Here is a 15,234-nt window from a genome sequence, read left to right as displayed (position 1 = left end):
TCTGTAGAGCATGTTGGAAAATAGTAACTATTTGGCAGAACAGTTGTTACCTTAAATGATGTTCAAAAGGAAGGTGTTAACAGGTTGGCCTTAGATACGTCCTTGCCTATTCTCACAGAGAAACACTTGTTGATAAATCTCTTTGTAAAGGCCCTCATTTTCTGGTGGAAAGAAAACAGAAATCTACCCTAAATTTCTCTTACCCTAAATAAATCCAAAGCATTTATTGAAAATAACCTGAATTTATGAGATTATGAGAGATGAATACTTAGAGAATGTAAGTTAGTTATGGAATCCATTTACTGTTGCAAGATTAACCAAGTATAAAAATTAAGAAACACAGGCTGAAGCCATGATTCACATCGTAGATGACTGCTTGCCTAGCAAGCACAAAGACCTAAGTTCTATCCCCAATGTTGCCAAAAAATAAATCTAAGGAACTCAAACCCAACCTTCTCCTCTGAGTTGGTATGTACCACTATTCCGACATGTGGAATCAATATATCCAATGCACTGTATTTTCTAAATCATTAATATTAAATAATATCAGAATTCTGTGCATGTTTGACAATTCAACTCCTTATATTATTGTAGAGTTCATCTATCTATCTATCTATCTATCTATCTATCTATCTATCTATCTATCTATCTATCTATCTATCTATATCTATCTATCTATCTATCTATCTATCTATCTATCTATCTATCTATCTATCTATCTATCTATCTATCTATCTATCTATCCATCCAGCTAGCTTAAGCTTAATGCAACTGTTTTTAATTAAAATTACACTAAAGTTATTCTTAATTTTTTCCTACCAAATATCTTTAATTTGAAACTTATGAAGAAAATAGTAAAAGATTTTATGGCTTTCATTACATTGATAAATATTAATAGTATAGCCCATTTAATGTTTGTAAGTTTTCTTAACTTTTTTTGCCTTGTGATTGGTTTACTATGTTCAGTTGGTGCTAATTTAAAAATATACATAAGTCAAAGACTTCAGAAATGCTCCAGTGATGGGGCTGAGAAGGTGGCTCAGTGGTAGAGTGCTTGCCTTGCATTCATGAGGCCCTGGGTTCGATTTCTTAGCACCACATAAGCGCTAGCCTTGAGCTGAAGAGCTAAGAGACAGCACCCAGGCCCAGAGCTCAGACCCCATGACCGGACCCCCCCCCCCAAAAAAAAAAAGAAATGCTCCAGTGTTTACTCTATGTTATCTTCGCTGTGTGTATTTGTTTGGGAGTTTTGCTATGAAAACCCTCAGAAATTAGCTTAAAGAATAGAAATTTATTTTGTCATGATTCTGTAGGTTAGAGCTCCAAGATGAAGGGTCACAGGGTTGGTTCCATTAGAGGCCTGGCTTCCCACTTTGTGGATGTTCCTCTTTCAGTGTTTCTTCCCAATGTTTCCTCTTCTTATATCAACACCTGTCACACTGGATTATGACCTACCCATATGACATCATTTTGCTTCATTTCCTCTTTAAAGATCCTACATCCAAATGTATTTGCTTTCTTGAGCACTGGGGCTTAGTACTTCAACTTAGGAATTTTGAGGGATATGGTTGGCTGTGCCACTATATACATGACAAGTTTTTTCATTTACTCTATAGTACCTTACTGTGGCATTTCCAAATTAGAAAACAAGTACTTACCATATCACCATATTGAAATATTTATTACATGAACAAATACTACAAGGACTTATTTAATAGTATATTTATAAATTGCATTTTTATTTAACATTGAATGCTTATTCTAATTACTTGGTAGATATAACCAAGTAGTAGATATCAAATATATAAATAGCATTTCTTCTTAAGGAATACATCAATATTTCTTCTCAGCAATTTCTAATGCTATCTTAATTTTCAAAATGCTCTTTTTTTGAGGGGGCTATAAAGCCTTGAATCATTTGAAAAGCTTTTTTGTAAATTAAGAAGCAAAGGGATTAATTGCTCCATATGTACTTGAAGGAATTTAAAGTATATGTAGATTTAAACAAAAAATGATGCTTTCTTTGTTTTTTTTAATTTTATTTGTGAACATATTGTACAGAGGGGTTATAATTACATGGGCAGAATAATGCATACATTTCTTACCAAGCATTGTAGCTTCCTCCTTTGTTTACCCTTCACATCACTTCCCAGCCTCCCCCCTCCCCCCAATACTCCCCCTCCCCCCCACCCTCTCCCCCCCCCACCCCCGCACCGACGTTGTAAAGCTCGTTTTGGACATGACAACTTGTACTTCTCATTGTTGCAACAGGTCCACCTGTATCCTTAAACGACTTGTTTTTCCCCATCTCCTCCACAAGTTATACTGACATCAAATATAGTGAAAGCAGGGGTTATACTGTGGGGGAGGGACATACAAAGCAACAAAGAGATAATCTTATAAATGCGTTAGAAACACATACATGAAAGAAAAAAAACGTTAAAATAGATATCTAAGGGTTCATTTTCCTAACATCACATTATCTGACCTTTTCCGCTTGACTCCTACATATACTAGATATTGCAAATAAGGGAAACCATGGGACCTATGTTTCTTTGGGCCTGGCTTACTTCACTTAATATAATTTTTTCCAAGTTTTTCCATTTCCTAACAAATGGGGCAATGTCATTCTTTCTGATGGAGGCATAGAATTCCATTTAGTATATATACCACATTTTCTTGATCCATTCATCTACTGAGGGGCATCTGGGTTGGTTCCATATCTTAGCTATGGTAAATAATGCTGCAATAAACATAGTTGTGCTGGTAGCTTTAGTGTGGTCTTGTTTGTAAACATTTGGGTAAATGCCCAAAAGTGGAATTGCTGGGTCATAGGGGAGCTCTATGTGAAGTCTTTTGAGGAACCTCCATACTGCTTTCCAAAGTGGTTGAACAAGTTTACATTCCCACTCTTTATTTGTTTCTTTTAAAAATATATCATTAAGGTGTTGTAGAGAGGGGCTATTTTTTCATAAGTCAGATAATGAGTACATTTCTTTTTTTTTTTATTTTTCTTTACAATTTTTAATGTAAGGCCATTTTTTTTAAAAAGAGACAATATGAAAATGAAAGAAACAGACCCAACCTTTCACAATAAAAAATTAACATAACCTTAAAAATAATTTAGAAAAGTGTTGTAAAACATGTAGATTTGCATTCCATTAGCCAAGATTATGCCAATTCATAATTCTGAATAATCTTTCTATAGTATGAGATTAAATTTATGCCAATTCATAATTCTCAATAATCTTTTTTTTTTAATTGTATTTTATTTTATTTGAGAACATACTGTACAGAGGGGCTACAATTAAATGGGCAGGATAATGCATACATTTCTTACCAAGCATTGCAGCCTCCTCCTTTGTTTACCCTTCACTTCCCTTCCCCACCTCCCCCCTCCCCCCACCCAATTTTACCCCCCTCCCGCCACCCAATTATACCCCCCTCCCACCCCCCATACCGACATTGTAAAGCTGGTTTTGACATGATATTTTGTACTTCTCATTGTTGCAACAGGTCCACCTGAATCCTCAAACGACTTGTTTGTCCCCATCTCCTCCACATGTTATACTGACATCAAATATAGTGAAAGCGGGGGTTACACTGTGGGGGAGGGACATACAAAGCAACAAAGAAATAATCTTATAAATGCGTTAGAAACACATGCATGAAAGAAACGAAAACTTTAAAATACATATTTAAGGGTTCATTTTCCTAACATCACATTATCTGACCTTTTCCGCTTGACTCATACCTATACTAGATATTGCAAATAAGGGAAACCATGGGACCTATGCTTCTTTGGGCCTGGCTTACTTCACTTAATATAATTTTTTCCAAACCTTTCCATTTCCTAACAAATGGGGAAATGTCATTCTTTCTGATGGAGGCATAGAATTCCATTTAGTATATATACCACATTTTCTTGATCCATTCATCTACTGAGGGGCATCTGGGTTGGTTCCATGTCTTAGCTATGGTAAATAATGCTGCAATAAACATAGTTGTGCTGGTAGCTTTAGTGTGGTCTTGTTTGTAAACATTTGGGTAAATGCCCAAAAGTGGGATTGCTGGATCATAGGGGAGATCTATGTGAAGTCTTTTGAGGAACCTCCATACTGCTTTCCAAAGTGGTTGAACAAGTTTACATTCCCACAAACAATGAAGTAAGGTTCCTTTCTGTCCACATCCCCTCCAGCATCTGTTGTTGTTAGAGTTCTTGATTTTTGCTGTTCTAACTGGAGTGAGGTGATATCTCAATGTTGTTTTGATTTGCATTTCTTTTACGGCTAGGGATGTTGAACATTTCTTCATGTGTCTATTGGCCATCCTTCTTTCTTCTTCAGAGAAGCTTCTCTTTAAGTCTTTCGCCCACTTATTTATTGGGCAGTTGTTTCTTTGAGGATTTGTTGTTGGGTGGTTTGAGTACATTTCTTTTAGGGAGGGAATTTTCATTTATTTATTTATTACATTGGCCACATTTATTCAAAACCACATGTAATAAATCCAAGAATAAGACAGGCTTTTTCACAGAACTACTCCGTTTCAGTTTCTGCCAACCGTAAAATGGGGCCAATTGTGGAATCAATGACAAAGAGCATGATTAAATATGGTGGTACATCTGGGCACCAGTGACTCATACCTATAATCCTAGCTTCTCAGGATACATTTCTTTTTTTGGACAATGTCACCCCTTCCTTTACATTCCCCCAGTTTCACCCTCTCATCCCTGCCCACATTTTCTACATAGTATATACTGAACATTGTGATTGCATTCATTTACTCTTCCTCCCTCCCTTTCTGCATCCCCCTTTTACCCTCTCAGAAGAAATTAAAAAGCCAAAGAAAAACCAACCACCACCACTACCAACAACAACAAAAATAAAAATATCAACAACATAAAACAAAACATGTTTCCATTTCCTCAAGTTGGTTTAAATTAATAGTTTTCTAAATATTCAGACAAGTTTGGCCAAATCTCCTCTTGGTCCCTTGTGATGATTTGACATGAAGTTGAGTTCTCACAAGTTGAGTTGCCACAAGAATGACTGCCAGGTTCTGGTATGAAACATTGGAGTGTTTACTTCTGCACATCACTCAGCTGAAGCAGGTGTTGCTGGGCCTTGTGCTCTGTGTCAATGGTGACAACATTCAGCAAGTCCAGCCAGATGTTTTTTGTAAAGGCAGAATACACAGGACTACTTGAGCTGCAGCAAGATCCTAAGATGGATTTGAAAGTCTAGCAAGATTACAGTGAAGGTCATTACTGATATAATACCCTCTATCCAGATCTGATTTGTAAATTTTGTATTTTTGTATTTGCATGTGTCTATATGCTTATATTATCTTCAGTGGCAAATATTTTTCAAGTTAATCCTGTATAAGGAACAACACAAACTTTTGTTTAGGAAAGCTGAAGGATGCTGATGGGTTCGATACCACTACAGAGTCTACCTCATTACCAGTCCTCTTCCATATCACATTCATCTTGTTGGAATGCACTCTGGTACAATTAAACACTGCAATTCTTACTGCATTTTGGGTTGCTGCACCTAGATCATATTCTAATACTTTGATACTCATACCTTTCTTTTGTGGGAAAAGAAATATAGTATTCTAGCTTATATGGACTGTTCATTCTCTGTAAGTTGTTGCAAATGGGGTTATTAGAAGTATGAGAAACTGCTATTGAATCCAGATGAAAACTTCTCATTAGTGAGGCAACATAACATATTTTGGAATACCTATAAAGTATTTTATGAACCAGTGCTTTGTTTGTATTTATTTTTGTCCTTATGACATCCCTTAAGAAATGTAGGCTCCGCCACATACTAGTGGCTCACTCATGTAATCCTAGCTATTCGGGAGGCTGAGACCTGAGGATCATGGTTCAAAACAAGCTGGACAGGAAGGTCTATGTTGAACCTTTTATCTCCAATTAACTACTAAAAAGCCAGAAGTGGAGCTGTGACTCTAATGATAGAGTGCTACTCTTGAGCAAAAAATCTCATAGACAGAGGCCAGGTCCTGAGTTCAGGAATAGCACACATACACGCACAGACACACAGACCCAGACCCAGACCCAGACCCAGACACACACACACACACACACACACACACACACACACACACACACACACACACACACACACACACACACAAATGGAAAGAAAAGAAAGAAGAAAGAAATGATGGTTCTATATTCTTTTAATAGTTGAAGAAATTACAGCTTAAAAATAAGGTAACTTGATCAAAGTAAAAAAGGATAAATGACACACAGGGACTTAGGGGGAAAGATATATGTTCTGCTGACACCTGGCAGTGAGGTGAGGATGTTGGATGATGCTGGAGAAGAGCACACTGGTGATTGTAATACTTATTGTTCTCCTGTCCCTCCCCCAAACATGGAGCACCACAGCATTCTCCCCAGAATATAAGAGACCATACACTTGAAGCAATTCTCATGTTCTCTGAGAATAAAATGGAAATTCTATCTTAAGTAGTATCAGGGGAGCCACAAGGCAGGAGAGGAAATGGTTAGCTTCTAAAATAACCCAGTGCAAGAAAGCAGCCACTGGAAATATAATCACATCCAATCTCAAATACAGTAGCATTTAAGTTGTCCTAGTTGTCATTGTCTCTGTAGTGGTATTTTATAATACTGTGGGAATATGAGATTCTTTCCTTACTTCAAGTTCTCGGTGATTAGGTCTAGGAGACATGAAACATTTCCAATTCTTGCAAACACAGGTGTGAGGAGGCAATGTATAAACCATAGGAAGGGCCATAGTAACACTCCTTTGGCTTCTTCCGCCCTTGCACCAGACACTGGGCCTGCAGAACCCAGGCATAGAATACAAGGCATGGCAGGGTGTGGACCTCTGTGAAAACAGTTGTGCCCTGCATGCAAGTAGTGACTCAGTCCAGGAACAAAGGCAGTGGTTCCATTACACTCACTGAACCCATAGCTAGGTGCTCACACTTTTGGCTCTGATAGGAATTTCATGTCCCCTATCAGAAACACCTGTTCTGTACAATCTTGTGTCTTTCCAAGTGGGTACAACGAACCCCATTTTTCTCACCTGAGAAAAAATGAGGTTCTTAGAAGCTAAGAAATGAAGGGCTCTGCAGGATGCTGCTCTTTTCCTCTGCCTCTTTTTTATAATGTTTATTTGTATTATTATCTTTAAAAAGTTGAACAAAGGGATGCCAATTAACAAATCAGATTATGAATGCAGCACATTTTGGTCCCACTGCCTCTTAACACTTGTGGGACAGGTGTATGACATACATCATGTGTGAGGAGTAGAGGCTTCTCCATGATGGAGCTTTTTTTTTTAATGTATTTTTTTATTGTGAAAATATTGTACAGAGGGGTTACAATTACATGGGCAAGATAATGAGTACATTTCTTATCAAGCATTATAGCCTCCTCCTTTGTTTCCCCTTCCCATCCCTTCCTATCCTCCCCCTGCACCTCCACCCAATCCTCTTCTCTCCCCCTCCCCTCCCAAAGTTGTAAAGTTCGTTTTCAACATAACGACTTGTACATCTTATTGTTGCAATGGGTCCACCTGTATCCCTATTTAAACGATTTGTTTTTCCCCTTCCCCTCCACAAATTATACCGACATCAATACAGTGAAAGCAGGGGTTATACTGTGGGGGAGGGACATACAAAGCAACAAAGAAATAATCTTATAAATGTGTTAGAAACAATCACATGAAAGAAAAAAAACATTTGAATACATATCTTGGGGTTCATTTCCCTAACATCACCTTATCTGACCTTTTCTGCTTGACTCAGACATATACTAGATATTGCAAATAAGGGAAACCATGGGACCTATGTTTCTTTGGTCCTGGCTTACTTCACTTAATATAATTTTTTCCAAGTCTTTCCATTTCCTAACAAATGGGGCAATAAAGACTTAAAGAGAAACTTCTCTGAAGAGGAAAGAAGGATGGCCAATAGACACATGAAGAAATGCTCAACCTCCCTAGCCATAAAAGAAATGCAAATCAAAACAACATTGAGATACTACCTCATCCCAGTTAGAATGGCTAAAATCAAGAACTCTAATAACAACAGATGCTAGAGGGGATGTGGACAGAAGGGAACCTTACTGCATTGTTTGTGGGAGTAAACTTGTTCAACCACTTTGGAAAGTAGTATGGAGATTCCTCAAAAGACTCCACATAGAGCTCCCCTATGACCCAGCAATCTCACTTTTGGGCGTTTACCCAAATGTTTACAAACAAGACCATACTAAAGCTACCAGCACGACTATGTTTATTGCAGCATTATTTACCATAGCTAAGATATGGAACCAACCCAGACGCCCCTCAGTAGATGAATGGATCAAGAAAATATGGTATATATATACACAATGGAATTCTATGCTTCCGTCAGAAAGAATGCTGGGGCTTTTTTGTCTTACCCTTTCTTCTATAGCCATTGTGGTACATAGTGGGCTCAGAGAGGGTTGATCTATTTAAGTTGTATTGCATGTGTTATGAACGACACTTGTTATATAAGTATTTAACAGGCAAGAATGAAGTGGGTACAGAGTGTGAGTAAAAGCTTCTTAAAATCTGTGGTTTTAAAATAGATAATTAGAACCATATTTCTTCCTTTTTTATTTTTGTGACAGTATTAGGGTTTAACACAGGGCCTGAGTGCTATCCCTTAATTTTTTCACTCAAAGCTTATACTCTACCACTTAAGCTACAGCTCCACCTCTGGTTCTTTGGTGGTTAATCATAGAAAAAAATTTCTCATGGGCTTTTCTGCCCATATAGGCAGTCAACCTTGATCCTCAGATCTCAGTCTTCTAAGTAGCTAGGATTACAGGCATGAGACTATAACGGGCCAGAGCAACCTTTCTTGAGGAGTGTGCTACTGGAGGGAGCCTGGGTCATGTGGTAGAATACCCCACCTTACAAGCACAAAACCGTGAGGTCAAACACCAGCATGGCAAAAGAAAAAGCACAACAAGGCAAAACACCCCAAAACAAACAGTTGCATGAAGTAAAAGTCTGGAAATCCACTAGCCAGTAGGAAACGTCTACTACTCAGCTGAATACAAAACTGAAGTATTTTTATAAATGAGATTACCACGCTCAAAACTATGGGTTCAGAAGTCATATCAGAAGTAAAAAAAACTAAGGATATAAATAAATTCCATTTCTTAACAAATGGGGTGGTGTCAGTCTTTCTGATGGAAGCATAAAAATCATATATATATATATATATAATTCAATTGCATCTCTCTCTATACATATTCTATATATATGTATATATATGTATATGTATATATATATATATATATATATATATATATATATATATATATACATGTGACATTTTCTTGATCCATTCATCTACTGAGGGGCATTTGGGTTGGCTCCGTGTGTTAGCTATGGTAAATAACGCTGCAATAAACATTGTTGTGCTGGTAGCTTTAGTGTGGTCTTGTTTGTAAACATTTGGGTAAATGCCCAAAAGTGGGATTGCTGGGTCATAGGGGAGCGCTATGTGTAGTCTTTCCAAAGTGGCTGAACAAGTTGACACTCCCAACATCAGTGCAGTAGAGTTCCCTTTTGGCCACATCCCCTCCAGCATCTGTTGTTATTAAATTTCTTGATTTTAGCCATTCTAACTGGGGTGAGGTGAAATCTCAATGTTGTTTTGATTTGCATTTCTTTTATGGCCAGAGAAGTTGAACATTTCTTCATGTATCTATTGGCCATTCTTATTTCTTCTTTAGAGAAGAAGAAATGTACATAGCCCAAAAGCTATGTACATTTGACCATATAAAATTATGCTAAGTGAAAAGAACCCCAAGATATGGACACAAGAGGTCTTTCTTTGTTGTTGTTGTACTATGTGATTTTTTTGTTTTCTTTGTATGTTCTTCCCCCTATGGTATATCCCCTGTTGTCACTGTTCTTTATTTTTGTATCCTGCATCTTGTGTATACATATATCTAATTTGGGGTGGGGAAGGAGAAAAACAAAATTCTGAAACAAGGACACAGAATAACTCGTTGCAACAAGGATACCCACAAGACAGCATATTGGAAATGAACTTTACAATTTCAGGGGGTAATGAGGAGTGAGGGAGGTGGGAAAGGGAAGAAATAGTGGGAGAACAACAAGGGAGGGGGATAACAATGCTCGACAAGAAATATACTCATTGCCTTATTCATGTAACTGTAACTCCTCTGTACAGCATCTTTATAAGAAAATAAAATTAAAAAATACAATTCCAATCTTTCCATTCAGAAAGTGTTTATAATGAAATCCACTGTAAATGGATGCACATATTTTCTGTACGCTTTTTGACTAACAGGAAAGAAATTTTAGTAACTAAATTAAAGAATTTTTTAAATTAGGGAGTTTATATAAAGGTGCTTAGTAACTATTTTAAAGTAGACCACTTCCTCATGGCACTGAATTCTTACCCTAGCCAATGAGCAGAAACAGAACTGTTAGTAATTAGGTGCAGACTGAATCACTGAAACCTCCAGGGAATTGGTTTGTAGGTTGCAGCTCTTTTCCACTCACCTAGGTCAAGCATTTTAATGTCTGAGTTAATGCAGTCCAAAGTGCTTGTATCAGCTGCAGAATCCACTTCTGAGACTGAAAGTTGCTACTTTCCAAGAGAGAGGGGATGTTTGGCTTCCCTAATGCCCTTTGGAGTTGACCTAAAAATGATCTTTACCACTCAGAACTCTAGTCTTTGCCACATTTGCATTCTTGTTGAGCCATCCTTCACTTTACCACATATGCATTTTTGTTAAGACATTCTTCCTTCTCCCTTGCTACTCTTATTCTCAGTGTAAAAGTAAAAATGTGAGTGTTTAAGTTCATTAGTTTTAACTGATGAGACTCTAGAGTAAAAGCAATTAGTTCTGTTTATATGGTGTGACTGTGCCAATGTTATTGTATTGATATGTGTATTGTAGGAGTGCAAATATTTTGATTTGCTCATGTATAGTTGTAGTCACATGTAGGTGTCATGTGTGTAACTCTGCCTATGTTCATGGATGCAAGTGTATTTGTACACATGCCTAGCATTATATACATGGAAAGGATGTGCACATGGTTAGGTTGCACATGTGTAGGATATGCACACATTTATGCACTTTTGTAGACACACACGTTTGTGTAAGCCCAGCTTGCATATATATATAGAGAGAGAGATAGATGTGAATGAGTTTTTACATGTATAGATGTGTGCACGTGTAGGGTTATCATGTCTAATGTATGTGTAAATATGCACATGTATAAAGTATGCATGTGTAGTTAGTACATGGGTAAAGTGTGCATGCATAGTGTATATGTATAGTGTACATGTATATGCACTTGTATACCTGAGTCCTTAGATAGCTGAACATTTTAATTTAATTTCTCATCACTCCTTTCTCCTATTCTCTAGTCCTTTAATATTCTGCTTTGTTTCACTTATTCTTTAGTTTCATCCTCAAGAGAAATATTCTCTAAGATACTATTTATGCTCAAATATCTTTTTTGTCTCAATGACATGAAGGATATATTACTTTTGTGGATTCCTGAGAGGTGGTCTTTTTCTCACTACCTAGTGTTCCTTTGCTCTCTGCTTACACTGCAATTAGAAATGTAGAGGATAGTTTAGGTTTTTCTGTGCTTAAATAGGTGTTTTTTTCTGATTCTTTACTATTGGGATCTTGTAAGATCTATTTGCTTTCTGTGTCTATTTTTCATACCTTGTTTTTTGTTCTTTGTGTGTCAAAAATTGCTTGGTCCAAAAAGTTTCAGAATTACACCAGAATATACCTTGATGTAACTTTTTAATCAATCTAGTCTTGAATATTGACAGCTTTTTTCAATTGATAGATTTACATTTTTCTTCAGCAAAAGTACATTGGTTGCTTTTATTTCCATAATTACTGAATGTCCGCATGTTTCATATATATTCATGTTACATCTATATGCATGTATATGTATATATAACATTTCCTTTTGAAATACCCTATATTGAAGTGTTAGGTTTCCAGGATCTATTTTTTTTCTTTTCTTTTTTCTTTGGTGGTCATGGGCTTGAACTTTGGGCCTAAGTCCTGTTCTTGAGCTATTCAGCTCAAGGCAAGAGCTCTACCACTTGAGCCATAGCACCACTTCTAGTTTTCTAGTGGTTAATTGGAGTAAGAGTCTCACAGACTTTCCTGCCTGGTCTGGCTTTGAACTGTGATCTTCTGATCTCAGCCTCCGTCATAACTAGGATTATAAGCATGAGCCAACAGCAACCGGCTCCAGGATCTATTTTCTAATTGTCTTCCTTTTCTCTTTCAAATATCCAAGACTTTCATATTTTCGTTAATTGTAGCATGCATTATTTTACTTAACCACTAATATTAAGGTCATTAGTATCAACAGAAGTCATTTCTTTTGAAATTTATCAGTATAATTTTTGTTCCAACATTATGTGTTTAAGCATTAGTGTACTTTCTCTGCAGCACCTGTCATGTGATATCTTAAATCTTCATGTCACTACTTTAATCAGTTGCTCTTTTCTACTATATCCCTTGGGTACATGATTTGTTCCTCATTCTGCTCTGTCTAGCTGCTCTAGCTTTTAGAATGAGCTGTTGCTTTTCTTCTGTTGGATTGTGGCGGGTCAGAGTGTGGAGAAAGTGATCTCCCTGGCAGAAACCTGGTGGAACATAAAAAGCTCACTATTCTGGGTTGTGATAACAGCTGCCCTACCTTCAAAACAGCAATATTGTCAACCTGTTCCTTTGCCTGTTGGTATTCTGAGAAGTGGAAACTACCACAAAGCTCTGAGGATAAACACTACCATAGCAACCCTAGAATCTGGGCATCAATTCCTTGCATAGGAGAGCTGCATTGAGTCTTCAGGTCAGACAAGACACATCTACTCAGGTACCCTGGCTTCAGAGGAAGAAGATTTCCTACCAACTCTTGCTCAAGGCCCCAGTGTTGCCCTGCCCTTTTGGAACCATTGTGACCTCTGCATTCCTATGTGGCTTGACTGCATGGAAGGCTATATATCAAGGTAAGGATTAGAAAGGAAATCTCATGTTGTGGGTACCCATCTTTGAGATGCTGTGTTCTCCAGATCTCTGAGACTCTTATTCCATGACAGCCTTTGAGTTAAGATTCACTTCTATATCTAGGCAGAGTCCTTCCTTCTTGCTTTGTGCCAAGCTCTGCTCTGCTCTGAGCTCTTTGGGGGAAACAGGGTATATGAGCTTTCTTCTGTATGACATTAGTCAGCCTGTTTAGCTGGTAAAGTTCATGAAGTTTGTTTAATAATTTCCTGCATGCTGTTGTGTGGTATAAAAATGTATTGAGGCAAGCTCTGAGAAGATCAGTTTGATCTGAAGCTAATGGAGGACCTGGAATTGGATAATGAAACACAAATTCTTTGAAGATAGAAAGAATTTTTTGTGTAAGTCTGCTGGAGTTACTTGATGAGAAAAGCAGAGCAGATACGAACAATTTATTACACCATCTGTCTCTGTCCTGTCCTCCAGTCTGGGCAGAATGAACATGTGAAGCCCAAAAGCACTCAGACCTATTTCTCAAATGTCTATTTCATACCTTTCTCAAAGATGAAGTCTTTGGATTAATTTTCAATTTTGTACTAAGATCAGAGTTAATGACAACTCTCTATTGGGCCATTTTTCTGCTTGTGGTGAAAATTGGCTAATTCTTCTTTGGTAAAAGACACCATGTTTATCTGGGCACTCATGGCACATACCTGTAATCGTAGCTACTCAGAAGCTGAGATTTAAGGATCATGGCTCAATGCCAGCCTGGACAGGAAAAGTCCATAAAATACTTTATCTCCAGTTAACTATGAAAAATAAAGTCAGAAGTGGAGGTTTGGAATAAGTAGTAGAATTTGACCAAAAGTTAAGGGACAATGCCAAGGCCCTAAATTCAAGGTCCAGTATTAACACAAAAGGATTAAATCATGTTTGTTTATTTTTTAAAGACAGTTTTCTTGTTCCCAGAGAATATTCATTTATACTAAATTGATATTCTTTGAACTCATCATTTCCATCTTGGAACATGATTTAAAGTTACTCCAAAATTCTGAGTTTTCATGTTGATTATTTACTAAGAACACTATCATTTGTCAAAATCAATACTAAAATGTGATGTTCAGCAGTGTGTAATTATCCAGGTGTGTTGTAGATATTGAAATGAATTCTACTCTGATATATTCCCAAGTTAGTGTATACATATACATATATGTGTATATAGACACACACACACACATATATATACACATATATGTATATAGGTATGCATTAAATTGAATAAAATATGTATTATATATGTTTATAAAAGCAATATATATGGGTTATGTCTGAGTAATATATATATTTATATTTATATTATATATATACCCTTGTCTATGTTACTTTAACACATAGAAATACACCATTTCCTGTTTAGGATTTAGATGTAGTCCCAGATTCTGTTAATATGAACAAATTGCACCTAAATCATCATGAAATAATAGGTGCAAATGCAACCAGCAGCAAAGTATATGCTGCCTTCTAGAAGGATTTACTTCAACTACCAATACTGAATAGTTACTGCATGGCTCTGCTATAATTTCTCCCTCTATAGGAAGCCAGTTGGGGAATCTAATGATTTGCACAGGCACCAGAGATACAGAAAATGACAAAGGCAAGTTGAGAGCCTGTGATGGTTCTCTATGCACACTTGCATGAGGCCTTTGGATACCCTTTGTACAAGTGAAGTGGGAAAAAACTGGTGTCCTGATGATTTAACCCTTTCATACATTTCCCTGGAAGGAATGTGATGTTCAAATTTTGAGAGATTATGATCAATAGTTAATCTATTGTCCATGAGGAGGCTTTTATTTTTCTGAGTACATGAGAAAATGCTTTTTTAATTAATGTGTTTATATTCTTAGTATATTACTATTAAAGAGATTACATATGATATAAAGAGATAGAGAAATTGAAATATAGATGACAGAAAGACAGGAAAAGACAGAAGACAGAGATCATAAGCACCTAGCAGGAATTCCTTAATTCTAATACTGCATTTGTTTTTATCCTAAAATACAACTAGATTTCTTTTTATTCTTTCTCAAAGCCACTCTTACCTATACTGAAAACAGTCTTTTGCTGATAACCTTCGTTTTTAGAATCTTATGCTAACAAATTACACAGGCAACTGTCTTGAC

The sequence above is a fragment of the Dipodomys merriami genome, unplaced genomic scaffold (assembly GCF_024711535.1).
Source record: "Dipodomys merriami isolate MVZ:Mamm:240054 unplaced genomic scaffold, mDipMer1.0.p SCAF_4, whole genome shotgun sequence".
Classification (NCBI taxonomy): Eukaryota; Metazoa; Chordata; class Mammalia; order Rodentia; family Heteromyidae; genus Dipodomys; species Dipodomys merriami.
Note: the sequence above shows the minus strand (reverse complement) of the source record.